Source organism: Neomonachus schauinslandi, chromosome 14 (genome assembly GCF_002201575.2).
Source record: "Neomonachus schauinslandi chromosome 14, ASM220157v2, whole genome shotgun sequence".
In the NCBI taxonomy this organism is placed as follows: domain Eukaryota; kingdom Metazoa; phylum Chordata; class Mammalia; order Carnivora; family Phocidae; genus Neomonachus; species Neomonachus schauinslandi.
Window position 1 is genome coordinate 69996716 of NC_058416.1, and position 18737 is coordinate 70015452.

Consider the following 18737-nt stretch of genomic DNA (forward strand, 5'->3'; position numbering starts at 1 on the left):
TAACTATAATATATATGAAAATATAAATATAACTAATGTATGTGAGAATGGGGCTGGCTGACCGAGGTCTTGGGGTCAGCAGGGAAGGACCACAGCATCCCCTTGGGCCAGCACCCCTTCCCTCCACCCCTCATCCCAGGACAGGTGCTTGGAAGCCAGGTGGGGTGATCCTGCAGTCATGAGGGGTCTGCTAGCTGCCTCTGGGAGGTCACGCCTTCGGGAATCGAGGACCACCGTGGATCCACTCAAGGAGTTCCACAGCAGGGGCTCCCTGAAGCGCCCGTTGGCCGAAGGTGTGGAGGCCCCTTGCCATCCGAGCTCTCCCTAACTGGACTTCCGTGGCTGGCTCCTCAGGGGCCCTGCAGCTCCGGGTCTCTTCTGGTGTCACCCGTTGCCAGCCAGATGTGCGGGGCTTGGCAGAACTAAAGAGCTGGCTTGGGCCAGAGACTCAGGCTCTGCCTAGCAGGGGTCCTGATCCTCCTCGGCCACCCTGCCTCTCCCACTGTGTGTCCCACCCGACAGAGTGGAGAGCTTGCCTTGGATTTACTTCCCAGATCAATCATCTCCCAAGGGTGAAATTTTAATTTAAAAACTTAAAAGAGACTTTTCTAAAAAAAAATAAAAATAAAAATAAAAAAATAAAAACAAGTCAAAGAATTTGAATATAAAATAACTTTTCCTCTTTAAAAGATAGCTTTTTAAAGCAAATATAGGGACGCCTGGGAGGCTCAGTTAGTTAAGCATTTGCTTTCGGCTCAGGTCATGATCCTAGGGTCCTGGGATCAAGTCCCGCATCAGGCTCCTTGCTCAGTGGGGAGCCTGCTTCTCCCTCTGCCTGCCGGTCCCCCTGCTTGTCTTCTCTCTCTGACAAATAAATAAAGATCTTTAAAAAAAAAAAAATTAAAGCAAATATAACACTGAATTATGGGTTTTATAACATATCTCATAGTAAAATGACAAATAGCACAAAGACTAAGAGGGAAAATGGAGATATACTACCATAGGACTCTTACGTTATACATCAAGTAGTATATTATTATTTAAAAGTAGACCATGGTAAGTTAAAAGGGCTTACTATACACCCTACAGCAGCTACGGAAATAAATAAGTACAGTTAATATACTAATGTAGGAGATAAAGTAAGTATCACAAAACAATCCAAAAAATGGCAAGAAAAGAAAAAATTAAGAATAGATGAGATTGGGGGGGTGCCTGGCTGGCTCTGTCAGTGGAGCATGCAACTCTTGATCTCAGGATCATGAGTTTGAGGCCCATGCTGGGTGCAGAGATTACTTTAAAAAAATATTTTTTGTAATTAAAAAAAGAAGAATAGATGAATAGCATCAGGGAGGAACAACTTTTCCTCTGCTCTTTAGTTCAATACTGGAGGCCTGCAAATTAAACTGAAAATGATGGGAGGAGGGCAAAGTTTATTCATATATATATGAACACACAAAAGTTGTGACTTTCTAAACAGCTGAAGATGGGGCCTTATATACTTAATTTATTAGGCGAGGGAGGAGTTGAAAGGCTCCTTTAGGAAGAACAAATGGGTTTCTAGAGGAATAAACAGAAGATAAGCAAATTTGTGATAATGTCTGTTTATGCAGGGGTGAGTGGTCTTACTCATTTTTTTTTTTCTTTATGGCCATGAAAATTCCTTCGGAAGGGGATTCACGGAAGACTCACTCCCAAGTTTCTGCTTTTAGAGAGATAACAGAAGCTCCAAAAGGGCTTCTGCATCTATTGTATATCAAATACTGTCAGTTTAAAATAATCTTAGATTCCATCTGAAATTAATGTAACACTATGTATCAACTATACCTCAATAATCTTGTAGGTCCAAGTGGATACCCACAATTCAAAACAAATGCAAGATGGCAGACTTAAACCTAACCATATCAATATTTACATTAAATGTTAATGGATCTTTGTAAAGACACTAGTTAAAAGGCAGAGATTGTCAAACCAAATTTAAAAATCAAGGCCTATAGGGTACCTGGCTGGCTCAGTTGATGGAGCATGGGACTCTTGATCTTGTGGTTATGAGTTTGAGTCCCACGTTGGGTACAGAGATTACTTAAAAATAAAATCTTAAAAAAAAAAAAAAAAGACCTAATTATATGCTAACTATAAGAAATACACTGTAAATATAAAGACATAAGCTGAATATAAAAGGAATGAAAAAGACACACCATGCAAATACTAGTCATAGAAAAGCTACAAGAACTATATTCATATCAGACAAAGAGGTCCTGGAGATAGCAAATATTACCAAGATAAAATGGGACAAGTCGTTTATGATTAAAGGGTAAATTTACTGAGAAGACCTAACAATCCTAAAATATGTATGCAACTAAAAACAGACCTTCAAGGGACACCTGGGAGGCTCAGCCAGTTAAGTGTCTGCCTTCAGCTCAGGTCATGATCCCAGGGTCCTGGGATCAAGCCCTGCATCAGGCTCCCTGCTCAGTGGGAGAGTCTGCTTCTCCCTCTACCTCTGACCCTTCCCCACCAGCTCATGCTCACTCTCTCTTGCTTTATCTCAAGTAAATAAAATCATTTTTAAGATTTTTAAGAAGCAGGGGGAATGGCAGAGTGAGAGGGAGAAGCAGGCTCCCCGCTGAGCAGGGAGCCTGACGTAGGACTCGATCCCAGGACCCTGGGATCATGACCTGAGCCGAAGGCAGATGCTTAACCGACTCAGCTGCCCAGGTACCCCATAAATAAAATCTTAAAACAAATAAACAGATCTTCACAATATATGAGGTAAAAACTGACAGATGAATCCCCAATTGCAGCTTGAGATTTCAGCACTCCTCTTTCAGTAATAGAACAAATCGACAAAAGATATATACATATATAAAAGATTCTAGGGGCGCCTGCTCCGCAGGAAGCCTGCTTCTGCCTCTCCCACTCCCCCTGCTTGTGTTCCTGCTCTCGCTATCTCTCTCTGTCAAATAAATAAATAAATCTTAAAAAAAAAAGACTCTAATAAGGGGTGCCTAGGTGGCTCAGTCAGTTAAGCATCCAACTCTTGATTTCAGCCCAGGTCATGATCTGGGATCAAACCCTGCATCGGGCTCTGCACTCAGTGGGGAATCTGCTTGAGATTCTCTATCCCTCTGCCCCCACCACTGGCTCTCGAGCGCTCTTGCTCTCTATCGTTCTCAAATAAATCAATCTTAAAAAAAAAAAGACTCTAATGATACTACCAACCAATAATTGATATCTACCTGCAAGATAAACCTTCTTTCCTAGGACACATAGAATATTCACTATGATATGCCCTCCCACAAAAAAAATCTCAAAATTCAAAAGACTGAAATCTTATAGTCTGTTCTCTATTCAAATATTAAATTAGAAATCCGTAACAATATCTCAAACAACCCCAAATACTTGTTAATTGAACAATACATATCTAAATAACCCATAGCCAGAAAGAAATTGGAATATTTCAGACTAAATGGAAGTACACAATATGTCAATTTGTGGAATGCAGCTAAGGCATTTGAGAAAAATTTAGATAACCATATACAAAAAGATGAACCTCAACCCTTACCTCATTCATTAAACAGATTTTACCTTGAAGTGCTTCACAGACCTAAATGCAGAACATAAAACTATAAAAATTCCTGAAGAAAATTTAAGTAAATATTAGTGAGCTTAGGTTTAGAGAAGACTCCTTAAATAGCTATAAAGGGCATTAATAATAAAGGAAAAAGTAAACCGTAACTTAGACTTCATAAAAGTTTCTCAATCTTTGCAAGATACTGTTAAGGAAATGAAAAGGCAAACCACAAACTGCAAGAACATATTTATAAAACGTGTGATTTGCAAAACCCTGTGATCAAGGACTCATATCCACAGTATATGAAGAATTCTTGCAACAGTAAACAAAAAACAACCTAATTTTTTTTAACGGGCAAAAGATTTGAAAGGGATACTTCAATGAAGAAAATAAATGAATGACAAATAAGCACATAAAAAGACAATCATATAGAAATTACAAAATAAAACCACAATAAGGTATCACTACAGACCCACCAAGAATGGCTAAAACTAATAAAAAGACTGACAATACTAAGTGTTAAGGATGCTGAGCTCCTGGTTCTTTGAAAGAATTAGTAAGACTGATAAACCCCTGGCCAGACTTATCAAAAAGAAAAGAGAAAGGACCCAAATAAATCATGAATGAAAGAGGAGCGGTCACAACCAACACCAAAGAAATACAAACAATTATAAGAACATATTATGAGCAACTATATGCCAGCAAATTAGATAATCTGGAAGAAATGGATGCATTCCTAGAGACGTATAAACTACCAAAACTGAACCAGGAAGAAATAGAAAACCTGAACAGACCCAATAACCAGTAAGGAAATTGAAGCAGTCATCAAAAATCTCCCAACAAACAAGAGCCCAGGGCCAGAAGGCTCCCCAGGGGAATTCTACCAAACATTTAAAGAAGAATTAATACCTATTCTTCTGACACTGTTCCAAAAAATAGAAATGGAAGGAAAACTTCCAAACTCATTTTATGAGGCCAGCATTACCTTGATCCCAAAACCAAAGACCCCATCAAAAAGGAAAACTACAGACCAATATCCCTGATGAACATGGATGCAAAAGTTCTCACCAAAATACTAGCCAATAGGATCCAACAGTACATTAAAAGGATTATTCACCACGACCAAGTGGGATTTATCCCTGGGCTGCAAGGTTGGTTCAACATCTGCAAATCAATGTGATACAATACGTTAATAAAAGAACAAGAACCATATGATCCTCTCCATAGATGCAGAAAAAGCATTTGACAAAGTACAGCATCCTTTCTTGATTAAAAGTCTTCACAGTGTAGGGATAGAGGGTACATACCTCAATATCATAAAAGCCATCTATGAAAAACCCACAGCAAATATCATCCTCAATGGGGAAAAACTGAGAGCTTTTCCCCTAAGGTCAGGAACACGGCAGGGATGTCCACTATCACCACTGCTATTCAACACAGTACTAGAAGTCCTAGCCTCAGCAATCAGACAACAGAAAGAAATAAAAGGCATCCGAATCAGCAAAGAAGAAGTGAAACTCTCACTATTTGCAGATGATAGGATACTTTATGTGGAAAACCCAGAAGACTCTACCCCAAAACTGCTAGAACTCATAGAGGAATTCAGTAAAGTGGCAGGATATAAAATCAATGCACAGAAATAAGTTACATTTCTACACACCAACAACAAGACAGAAGAAAGAGAAATTAAGGAGTCAATCCCATTTACAATTGCCCCAAAAACCATAAGAAAAATCTAGAAATAATCTAACCAAAGAGGCAAAGAATCTGTACTCAGAAAACTATAGAATACTCATGAAAGAAATTGAGGAAGACACAAAGAAATGGAAATACGTTCCATGCTCATGGATTGGAAGAACAAATATTGTGAAAATGTCTACGCTACCTAGAGCAATCTACACATTTAATACAATCCCTATCAAAATACCATCAACTTTTTTCAAAGAAATGGAACAAATCCTAAAATTTGTATAGAACCAGAAAAGACCCCGAATAGCCAGAGGAATGTTGAAAAAGAAAAGCAAAGCTGGTGGCATCACAATTCCAGACTTCAAGCTCTATTACAAAGCTGTCATCCTCAAGACAGCATGGTACTGGCACAAAAACAGACACATAGATCAATGGAATAGAACAGAGAGCCCAGAAATGGACCCTCAACTCTATGGTCAACTAATCTTTGACAAAGCAGGAAAGAATGTCCAATGGAAAAAAGACAGTCTCTTCAACAAATGGTGTTGGGAAAATTGGACAGCCACACGCAGAAGAATGAAACTGGACCATTTCCTTACTCCACCCACAAAAATAGACTCAAAATGGATGAAAGACCTAAATGAGAGACAGGAATCCATCAAAATCCTTGAGAACACAGGCAGCAACCTCTTGGACCTCAGCTGCAGCAACTTCTTCCTAGAAACATTGCCAAAGGCAAGGGAAGCAAGGACAAAAATGAACTATTGGGACTTCATCAAGATAAAAAGCTTTTGCACAGCAAAGGAAACAGTCAACAAAACCAAAAGACCAACAAAACCAAAAGACAACCGACAGAATGGCAGAAGGCATTTACAAATGACATATCAGATAAAGGGCTAGTATCCAAAATCTATAAAGAACTTACCAAACTCAGGGCACCTGGGTGGCTCAGTTGGTTAAGCGACTGCCTTCGGCTCGGGTCATGACCCTGGAGTCCCAGGATCAAGTCCCGCATCGGACTCCCTGCTCGGCAGGGAGTCTGCTTCTCCCTCTGCCCCTCCCCCCTCTCATGTGCTCTCTCTCATTCTCTCTCTCTCAAATAAATAAATAAAATCTTTAAAAAAAAAAAACTTACCAAACTCAACACCCAGAGAACAAATAATCCAATCAAGAAATGGGGAGAAGACACGAACAGACATTTCTGCAAAGAAGACATCCCAATGGCCAACAGACACATGAAAAAGTGCTCAACATCACTCGGCATCAGGGAAATACAAATCAAAATCTCAATGAGATACCTCACACCAGTCAGAATGGCTAAAATTAACAAGTCAGGAAACAACAGATGTTGGCGAGGATGTGGAACCCTCCTACACTCGTGGTGGGGATTTAAGCTGGTGCAGCCACTCCAGAAAACAGTATGGCGGTTCCTCAGAAGTTGAAAATAGAGGTACCCTCCAACCCAGCAACTGCACTACTGGGTATTTACCCCAAAGATACAAATAGTGATCCAAAGGGGCACATGCACTGCAATGTCCACAATAGCCAAACTATGGAAAGAGCCTAGATGTCCATCAACAGATGAATGGATAAAGAAGATGTGGTATAGGGGCGCCTGGGTGGCTCAGATGGTTAAGCGTCTGCCTTCGGCTCAGGTCATGATCTCAGGGTCCTGGGATCGAGTCCCGCATCGGGCTCCCTGCTCCTTGGGAGCCTGCTTCTCCCTCTGCCTTTCTCTCTCGCTCTGTCTCTCATGAATAAAAAAAAAAAAAGAAGAAGAAGATGTGGTATATAATACAATGGAATATTATGCAGCCATCAAAAAAATGAAATCTTGCCATTTGCAATGACGTGTATGGAATTAGAGGGTATTACGCTAAGCGAAATAAGTCAATCATAGAAAGGTAAGTATCCTATGATCTCACTGATATGAGGAATTTGAGAAACAAGACAGAGGATCATAGGGGAAGGGAGGGAAAAATGAAACAAGACAAAACCAGAGAGGGAGACAAACCATAAGAGACTTAATCTCAGGTAACAAACTGAGGGTTGCTGGAGTGGAGGGAGGTGGGAGGGATGCGGTAGCTGGGTGATGGACATTGGGGAGGGTATGTACTATGGTGAGCACAGTGAATTGTGTAAGACTGATGAATCACGGACCTGTACCCCTGAAACAAATAATACATCACATGTTAATAAAAAAATTAAAAAAAAAAAAAAAAAGGATGCTGAGCTCCTGGAATTCTCATACACTGGTGATGGGAATGTGAAGCAGTATAGTCACTTGGGAAAATAGTTTGGCAGTTTTTTATAAAGTTACAAGCATACATTTACTATACAATCCTGCAATTTCCGCTCCCTAGGTATTTAACCTAGAGAAATGAAAACACATACCCATACAAAGACCTCTATGCACATATTCATAAGAGCTTTACCATAACAGCCAAAAACTAGAAACCTAAATATCCATCAACTAGAGAATAAAGAAATTGTGGAATATCCAATGGAATACTACTTAGCAATTAAATAGAGGGGCACCTGGGTGGCTCAGTTGTTAAGCGTCTGCCTTCGGCTTGGGTCATGATCCCGGGGTCCTGGGATCAAGGCCCACATCGGGCTCCCTGCTTGGTGGGGAGCCTGCTTCTCCCTCTCCCACTCCCCCTGCTTGTGTTCCCTCTCTCCCTGTGTGTCTCTGTCAAATTAATAAATAAAATCTTAATAAATAAATAAATAGAACCTACTACTTCTTTTAATAACAGGGATGAATCTCAAAAGCTTTATGCTAAGTGAAAGAGGGCATTCACAAAATAGTACATACTGTGTGATTCTATTTATATGACATTTTAGGGGAAAAGGCAAAACTATAGTTACAGAAAGTGATCAGTAACTGCCAGAGATAGGGATAGGAGAAGGGGAGTGACCTTTAAGGGCGCAAGGGGTGCCCTTTTTGAGGTGACAAATATGAGTGGCTATATGACTTTTTACATTTATAAAAACTCAAATTACATAATTAACGATGGGTAAATTTTATTTTATGCAAATTATGCCTCAATAAAGCTAATCTTTTCCCCATGGCAGCAAAAAAAAATCAGAAATATACACATGTGCTCTGAATAAAGCAAGTATTTTTCTAAATCTTAGAGTTAAGTACCCTTAGTAACTAGTGGAACCATGTTTGGGGGTACAGACCATTTCACTGAAATCTAAACTCAGAATGTATGCTTTAGGGATGACCAAGAGATTTGTACAACTAAGTCCCTTCTGATGGAGCTCCATGTACTGCATTTAACCCACAGTGAAGCCTTAAAGGAAGTTTCAAGTTACACAGAGCAAGCCAGCTAAAACAAATTAAAAGTGCAGCACAGACATCTCAAACACTTGGCTTACCAAGCTCTTGCCAATGGTCAAGTTTATTTTGGGACTGGAATATTTTAAAGTTCTTCATGTTCACTGCAGCTCTTACCCACTAATTCCATTAATCAAAGGCTTCCAAAAGAACAATTCTGAAAGAAAGTTCTGAGTACTCACCTTTCATTTTCACCTGTGTTACACGCAAGCAATTACAGTCACATTACAAAAGAACCAAATTTTGTAACACTACATAATGCCAACAGCTTATTAAAAAGGAAGACGAGAAAGCTGCTCTTGATACCTCATTAATCACATCTACCTTACTATACCTTCTTTGTGACAAAACACTAAAGAGGATATTTATGCCTAATCAGTGCAATGATTATTATAATCTGACTTCATATCTTTGCTCTTTTTTTTTTTTTAAAGATTTTATTTATTTATTTGACAGAGAGAGACACAGCGAGAGAGGGAACACAAGCAGGGGGAGTGGGAGAGGGAGAAGCAGGCTTCCCACTGAGCAGGGAGCCCAATGTGGGGCTCGATCCCAGGACCCTGGGACCAGGACCCAAGCCGAAGGCAGACGCTTAAAGACTGAGCCACCCAGGTGCCCCAATATCTTTGCTCTTCTATTTATTATGGTGATAATCTCTTTAAATAAAGGAAACTTCTACACTGTATAGGTATTAGTGGTTGGAAAAGAATACTGATCCATTCCATATCCATTTTAAACACGTTTCACTCTAAGCAAAGACCCCACTGCAAATGGAAAGATACTTATTTTCACTCCACTATGGGCTGAGTTTATCCATGTATCTTAAACATTTACCCTGAAACTGAAGTCCAAACTATCTTTAAATACTTAGAAAGTCACTGTAGAAACAGTATTAGACTAATACTAGATATTATTAGTCAGAACTCTCAATTGTTAAGTGAAAGAAAACCAAGCTAACAAAATCAGAACTGACTGGCTCACAGGATACTGAAACAAAGAATGAACTTCAGGCAGTAAGGCCTCAAAGGCTCAGCGCCACCAGATCCATCTATCTCACACTCCTCTTTACTCATTTGGCCTCATTCTCTCCCACTGTAGACAGACCTCCTGCCTCCTGCTAGCTTCCTAACTTCACAAGCCCAGAAGAAAACTGACAGCTTGCTCCTGTCATCTGTTATCAATACCAGTCAAGTATGCCTATTGGCCCTTTGGATCAAATGCCAATCAGTACTCAAGAGGGACAGACAAAAAACTGGCCAGACCTGCTACACATGTTCAACCTTAAGACACCAGAAAATGAGGACTGAGATATCTTGCTGAATAAATTAAAAGCAATGACTAGCTACTATCTATAAATTATTCTGATTCCATGAATTAAATACAAGATCTCAAAAACACAATGAATACCCTATTCCTTTTGCTAGTATATATAATAAAGTGTTGGGGGAGTCCCTAATGTCCAAAAAATTGATTTAAGGATACAACCTAAGAATCAGTAATAAGCCTCCAAATATAACCCCCCCCCAAAAAAAAATAATAAGGAAAAAATAAGGAAATCTAACACTCGGAACTGAACTACTGACCTAAAATTACAGTAAGTCCTATGATGGGGAAAAAAAGGGAAAAGTTCAATTTAATGGGCTTACATATGATAGTTTATCAAGAAACAGAGCAATCTTATTTTAAAAATTCATTCAGTGATGGCACAAATCGAAACTAAAGGATAACATGAGACCCACATTCGGGGCAATCATAATTACCACAGCAATGGCTGAGATTCCTACAACACTTGGGAAGCTAAATCTCTCTGCAGAAATGCCTCCTTCTTTAAAAGACATTTTTTAAGTGGAAAGGAATCTCAAATTTTCTGGCATATCTAAGTTTTAAATTACTTTGTTTCAAAGTTAATCATTTCAAAACAATTGGGTGTTATAACTAAAACCCAGCAGTCCCAAATTCTTTGCTGATCCATCACTCAATTTAACTGACAGTTTGCTACCAACTAGTTTTATCTTTCCAGTACTTCCAGTCCCATGCAAGCTGATTTTGTTCTACATAACTGCATGTACACTCAGAATTCAATTCAAACAATGACCTACATTTAGTAGTATCCAGGCACCTCTAAGACACAGAGGGCTCACTTTCTACTAATTTTTTATCTTTCAAAGCTCAACCTGAGGGAATAAAATAACACTATTTTTCAACAAGTAGCAAATTTATAGTTATTATAGTTATTTTTTTTTAAAGATTTGACAGGAAGAGACACAACGAGAGAGGGAACACAAAGGGGGGAGCGGGAGAGGGAGAAGCAGGCTTCCCACGGAGCAGGGAGCCCGATGCGGGGCTCAATCCCAGGACCCTGGGATCCTGACCCAAGCCGAAGGCAGATGCCCAACAACCGAGCCACCCAGGCACCCCTATAGCTATTTATGATAAAGAATTAAATACAAATGTTTATTATTCCTTGAAAAAAAGTTCTATTAGATTCTGAGTCATATTGCCTCTGAAAATTTTACAAAAAAAGAGAGCTGCAAATAGTGTATGGGAGAAGTCAATGCTCTTATGTATAATAATGGTAATAGCCAACACAACACAGACCACTTAAAACAACCCTACAAGGTATCATCCCATTTTACAAAGGGGGAAACTAAGGCACAAAGAGATAAGGTAACTTGTAACTTGTCCAAGTCCTAAAGCTGGCTAATAAATAATTTACACATGCAAGTTTAAACCATGTAAGAAATTAAGCAGGACTAGCACATGTAAGGCCAATTCAAAAACAAAATGGCCAATATCAAAGTACTCCATTCCAAAAAGGCAGAACAGTAGCATAGACTAAGAGAAACTAAGTTGTTTGTTTTTTCTCTCAGTGCCATGAAACCAGGCCCAGATCACTGGGGGGTAAAATATCTATATTCTCAAACTATACAAAAATATCACAAAGTAACATATTTCTTAAAGAAAAACACTTTTAGAGGCACCAGGCTGGCTCAGCTGGAAGAGCATGCAACTTGATCTCCGGAGTCATGAGTTCCAGCTCCACGCTGGGTATAGAGATTACTAAAAAAAAAATAAACTTAAAAAAAGAAAGAAAGAAAAGAAAAGCACTTTTAACTTTTGAGAGGCACATTCTGGAGAAAAATCATACAAAATGACAGCACTTGGAATACTAATTTTTCATTCCTAAATACTATGCTTGAAAGAATGTAGCAAATTCCTCATCGCAATCTTTCATAATATTCCATAGGAAAGAACCACCATGTGCAACAATGTTTATTGAGAAATAGAAAGTACTACAATAATCAAAAATGGGTCAGTCTATCATCATGGCATATTCACTTAGCTATATCTCAAAAATATTTTCAGATTATTAAGGTGTTTTCTTATCTGAGAGACAACCTTCAAGAACATGAAAAGGACAGGGCGCCTGGGTGGCTCAGTTGGTTAAGAACATGAAAAGGACATAATGCTATTTCCACAGTAACAATTAAGTGATCTTTGGTAGTGATTACAGAGGATTAATTTGTCACCCAGAAAAAACTTAAGGCTATGAAACTGGATTTAGAAATGGAATTGCAATCATTCTAATCCACAAAAACAATCAGAATTGGTATTTCACAGTTCTGAAGCAAGTCTACTTTCACAGTATTTTTACTTCTGAAATGTGTAGTACTAGTAAGCAAAAAGGGTCTGTTCCTCAAAACTGAACTGATTCTGGTCTTGCTTTGGTTTCTTCTGGTCTGTTCAAATAGAAAACAGTAGCTACAGTGTCTGACATGAACATGATACTTGTGCTTACTAGTGAGCTAAGTATATTCCCTGGGCTCTAGAAAACTGATATGGCATTGAGCTCCTTGAGTTAACCCTTAGTCACTACAAGACTATTTTCATCCAGGCCCAAAAAGGAAATGCCACTGCAGCACCACAAAGGTCACCAGCATTCTGAATCCTCACCTGGTTTCTGTCCCCACGTTTTACAAGATTGTTAGGAAAAAATCTTACTTGCATCCTACTACTTAAGTCCTTCCTACCATTATCCCCAGGAGGTACAAGCAAGATCTCATCTTGATTTCTTGGCTGCCTTTCACCGATGTAATCATAGCATGAAGCTCTGAAATAGGACCCTGGGATAGGCCATTCTCTTCAAAGTGTCTATCATTACTCCTTGATGAGTCAGCTTCTGGACTGCTGCCAATGTGCTTTTTGTTGAGTTAATCATGAAACCATATTTCTGTAGAGTTGATATGGTGGACACAACACAATTTCAAAAGAATCCCTCAAAGTGTTTATCAAAGAAAGGACACAGGTACATATCCAAGCAAGCCACTCACATGTTTTAGTAAGAAAAGGGATGAGTAATACAAAGGAGTTTTCATAGAATCATAGTTTAAAAAAAAAAGTATCTTACATGCAAGAGTCCAAAGATGTACTGTAAAATCTCCTGATATTTTTAAGTAGATTTTATGCAGATGGGTACATATAAAAGTTCTCATGTCCTTGAGGAAGGAAAAGTCATCTTATCTTTTATGTATCAGGTAAATGAGCTGAAGAATTTTGAAGTTAATAAAAACTTGATACCCAAGAATTCTCTGAAATTCTCATCAAATATCTCTGAAGGGAAAAAAATCTATTCCATTCTATCTTTTTAGAGGAACCCATTAATTAAAAAAAAAAAAGTATAATTCTTAGTTTTGAGAAGGGAAAACACTGTTGGCAACAGAGGAATAGTATATGCAGTACAACTAACTAGTTCCACAGAGCAAGAATGGGAAAACTCCTAGCTCTGAAGAAAATACTGGACAATAATAACACCCACTTTCAGGATATACAAAGTAAGATAAATATTCACGTATGGTTTTCTTTAGAAAACATCAAAGTTTTTCCCATGAACTTTAAAAACTGACATGAGAGCAAATGTTCAGGATGAATCTACTCATAAGATGCTCAGAGCTCATTTCAAGTTTGTCAATAAAAGAATACATGACGACTCTGGAAAAAAAGCTAATATATACAGATTTACAGGTTTACGAGACTTATCATAATTTAAAATGTGCTTATGCAGAATTTTAGTGTATAAATTTAAAACATGCACCCATAAAACCCATAAAAGTTGTTTTAATACCCACAGGAGAAAAGATCTAAGTATACAATAATAATTGCAAATTCAGGAGCACCTGGGTGGCGTAGTCAGTTGAGCGTCTGTCTCTTGGTTTCGGCTCAGATTGTGATCTCAGAGTCCTGGGATCAAGCCCAGCATCAGGCTCCACCCAGCATGGAGTCTGTTTGGGATTCTCTCTCTCCCCCCCCCCCCTGCCCCTTCCCCCTACTTGCATGCACTCTCTCTCTCTCTAAAAATAAATAAGTCTTTATAAAATTCAGTAATAATTGGGGTGCCTGGGTGGCTCAGTCGGTTGGGCATCTTTCAGCTCAGGTCACGATCCCAGGGTCCTGGGATCAAGCCCCACACGGGGCTCCCTGCTCAGCAGGGAGCCTGTTTCTCTCTCCCTCTGTCTGCCGCTCCCCTTGCTTGTGCTCTCTGTCAAATGAATAAATAAAATCTTTTTAAAAAATTAAAAAAATAATTGCAAATTCAAAAACACTAAGAATATATAAAATATATAATTTATATAACATTATTACAGTAAAGGCAAGAGATCCCCTCCCAACATAGTAAATTCAAACAACCTGCATTCATTTTAGAATGCTTGAAAGAACATTATCTTATACCAAGGAAGTACCCTACCCACATAGAAGGACCCAAGCACCAAAAGGCATCATCCTCTAATGTATACTTCAGAATTCCCTAGCCCTTAAGAGTTTTATGCACATGGTAAAAGACCTCAAGAAATATTCACTAATTTATTTTAAGGAGATGTATTTCCCTGTTATTTATACTAGGATACATGTTGAGTATCTGTATTATTCTGTGTAACCACTGAAAATGGAAAATGTATATAGTAAGCTTCTTACTGCTTATGTAACAAAGCCCTAAGAACCATATGTAATAAAGGACAACAGCTTGGGTGTTATTTAAATCTTGGAAATTTCCCATCTATCATCTGTGATGATTAAAAAATTTACCTCCTCAGCACTGACAGTCCTCCTCAGCCCTGTCCTAAAGCTCTAACTGCCTCATCTATTAGTATTTAGATATCCAATTGTTTCTATGCTTAAAAGACACACACACACCCCCCAACACTCCCCATCTTTCTACCAAAATTGATTGCCCTTGCTACTTATTTTCCTGGGCTCTATCTAAATCTATCATCTTTGAATATTCTTGCATTTACCTTTTTTCAACTCTAACACTGATCCCTGTAAAAGAGGCAGTGTTCTTGTTATCACTGTAGTAGTAACAGTAGCAGCAACTGCAACTAGCATATATGGAATGCTTACTATTGGCTAGCTACTGTTATAAGCACTTGCTTAATCCTCACAAAAGCATCAAGTATCATTATCCCCATTTTAAAACTGAGAAATCGGAGGCACAAAAAAGTTAAGGAATTTGCCTAAGATCAGAGGGAGATACTAGTGGTGGCACCACAATTCAAACCCAAGCCTCAGCTCTTATTCACCCTTCACCATACTAAACTGCAATAGTGCCAAGAGCATCCAACGTGATGTCAGAAGATCTGGGTTCTAGTTCAGCTATTCACTAGCAGTGCAACTTCAGACAAGTCCTGACAGCTGTGAAACACAATTTATTCACTTGTAAAGTATGAGTTACAATACGGCCTGCCCTGCCTACTTCACAGATAGCAATGAAAATTAAGTGTGCAACTAATACAGCTAATTAAAATCTTATTTGTAATACTGGACCCATAGTTGTTACTTCCATATTCCAAGGTTTTTAATATTGGCAACCTTATGCTGGAATTCTAGATTTGGATCACCAACATTGTAGTACCAGAAAAAGTAAAAGCCTAATAACTAAGTCTTGTCCCTATCAAGCAAAACCACATACAGAAAACCAACTATTAATTTGCAATCTCCATTACTGTCAAGATTGGACATCTCCAGGTAGGTATTTCCATGTGAAAAGGCTAGAAACATGATAACCCACAAATGAAATATCAAATCACCACGTACAAATTGGTATTGGAAATGCACTATCTCTTAGTTCTAAACACAATATTCAGTTTTCTGAATATTTTAACTTAGAAGAAATATACACTGCTGAAAGAAGATCTATAGCTCTGTACACCAAGTACTTCAATCATAGGATTTAAGTCTAAAGCTAAGATTCTAGACTAAACAAAAGAAACACACACACATACTATTCTTGAAAGTATGAAACCACCTGTGGTTTCTGTACTCCTTTACAGGGTCAGAATTTGAAGCTCAAAACATTAACTTGCAAAAATTGCCTGCAATCTCTTTTCTAATGTAAAAAGGTCCCATTTCTCGCTCTTGAGCTCATAATTGCAAGAAAAAGAAAGTTCATTACCCAGTAACAAAGAGGATAATTTAAGTAGCTAATCAACCATAAGCCATAAAATATAAATTTTATGTCTTGTTCACATGAAACTATGACTACCAATATTAATACCTCCAGCCATCTTGGAAGAGGGGAGGAGATGAAGCAGGAACTCTGTAGCTAAACATGTTTTACTTATAAACTTTTCATAACCAATTACATAACCATTCTGCTACTTAGCGGAACAAAACAAAGTCAAGGATTCACAATTCAAGAGCTACTAAAGACATAAAATATCGGGGCGCCTGGGTGGCTCAGTCGGTTAAGCGTCTGCCTTCGACTCAGGTCATGATCCCAGGGTCCTGGGATCGAGCCCCGCATCAGGCTCCCTGCTCAGCAGGAAGCCTGCTTCTCCCTCTCCTACTCCCCCTGCTTGTGTTCCCTCTCTCGCTGTCTCTCTTTATCAAATAAATAAATAAAAATCTTTAAAAAAAAAAAAAAAGACATAAAATATGAAATAATGCACTAAGGAGTTTTGTAATTTATAAGTAAATAAGTAAATTTATCCATTGACTAAGTATGTCTGCCTACTTCCTTAAAGTCTAATGATTTACAGTTTACAAGATTATTTATATAACAAACTATTCTCATTCCAGAGTGGGCTTTCTTGGGGATGAAGTTTAATAAGCAATTTACAATGTTCTATGAAAATTATAAGCTTCTTCAGGTTCCACGGTAAAGTTACAAAAGTTCTGGGCACCATATTTTTTAAAAAACATTAAAAAAAAATACATGGAATGGGGCGCCTGGGTGACTCAGTCCAACTCAATTTCGGCTCAGGTCATGATCTCAGGGTTGTGAGATTGAGACCCGCTTCATGCTTCACAGTGAGCGTGGAGCCTGCTTAATATTCTCTCACTCCCTCTGCCCTCTCCCTCTGCCCCTCCCCCCTAAAAAAATACATGGGCATGGGGCACCTTGCTGGCTGAGTTGGTGGAACCTAGGACTCTTGATCTTGGGGTTGTAAATATGAGCCCCACACTGGGTGTAAAGAGTACTTAAAAATAAAATCTTAAAAACAAAAAAAAAGGACATGTATGTGTGTACAAACACTTTTATAGCAGTTTTTTGTAGTCACCAAAAACTGGAAACAACCCAAATGAGCTTGGAGAATGAATAAACTATGCTACGCCAATACAATGAAATGCTGCTCAGCAATAAAAATTACTATTACACAAAATATGGATATGTCAAAGTGCATTGTGTTAAAGAAGCCAGTCTCAAAAAGCTATATACTGCATGATTCCATTTATATGGAATTCTTGAAAAGACAAACTATAATGACAAAACATATCAGTACTTGCCAGAGATGGGAAGTGGGGAAACGGGTGGACGAGAAAGGACCAGGAGAAAAATCTCTTGAGATGATGGAACTATATTCTATCTCCATCACTGTGATCACATGTGTTTCCAAAATTCACAGAACTGTACTCAAAAAGGGTGAGTTTTACTGTATGTAAATTATACCTTAGTTGTAAAATTTTTCTAAAACATGGAGGTGGTAGAATCTTAATTACTGCTCCGAAAACAGGACCGGATGCTGCTTAAACAACCAAAGCAGGTACACTAAACTTTGTTAGATCTGCCTCCAGTTTGAAAACTCCCATTAATATTTTTGCCTAGAAATTGAAATAATATTTGTAGTTATAAATTCCCTTAGGATTAAAAAAGTAAATATATATAGAGATTGACTGGGTTTATATACATAATATATATAAATATATATAATATATATAAATATATATTATATAAATATATATAATATAAATATATATAATATATAGAAACATACATAAAAATATACATTTAAGGGCACCTGGCTGGCTTAGTCGGTAGAGAATGTGACTTTTTTTTTTTTTTTAATTTTTTATTTATCCATCTGAGAGAATGAGAGTGCATGTGCACAAGCCGGGGGGGGGGGGGGATCAGAGGGAGAGAAGGAAGCAAACTCCTGGCTGAGCAGGGAGCCGGACACAGGGCTCTATCCCAGGACCCTGGGATCATGATGTGAGCTGAAGACAGACACTCAATCAACTGAGCTATCCAGGCACCCCGAGAATATGACTCTTGATCTTGGGGTGGTGAATTCAAGCCCCAACCGAGCCACCTAGGTGCCCTGAGAATGTGACTCTTGAACTTGGGGTGGTAAATTCCAGCCCCACGTTGGGGGTTTTTAAGAAAAATTTTTTAAGTTTTTTAAGAAAACTACCTACTATTTACATCCTAGTAGTGTTAGAAGAAAATAAGCTTTGTCAAGGAGGGAATAAAACCCAAGCAATAAATATTAACATCAAAAATATATATACATATATATATATATATATATATATAAACATCAATCTTTTCTAGATTCATGATGTCATAAGTGAGTTTCCTCTCCTAAATTTGGTTCAAAAAAAACAAAATTTCACTTCAAGAGATTACTGTAAGTTCTTAACATTTGCCTAAAATCTTTAAGTGGCTTTCACTTAACTAGGCAGTGCAGCAAAATGGTTAAGAGCTCAGGCTCAACAACTCAACTACCTGGGCAAGTTATTCAACCTCATTTGTCTCAATTTTCTCATCAGTAAAAGAATAATTATACCTATGTCTGGGAATAATTCTAGACAATTAAATGAACTGATATACATATAATCATTTAGAACAGTGCCTGA

General features: G+C 38.3%; 1 protein-coding gene across 1 annotated transcript in view; it reads right to left on the bottom strand.

Annotated features, from left to right (window-relative positions):
- MTMR3 (myotubularin related protein 3) overlaps positions 1-18737 on the bottom strand; it is a 140459-nt gene that overhangs the window by 106286 nt on the left and 15436 nt on the right. The window lies entirely within an intron of this gene.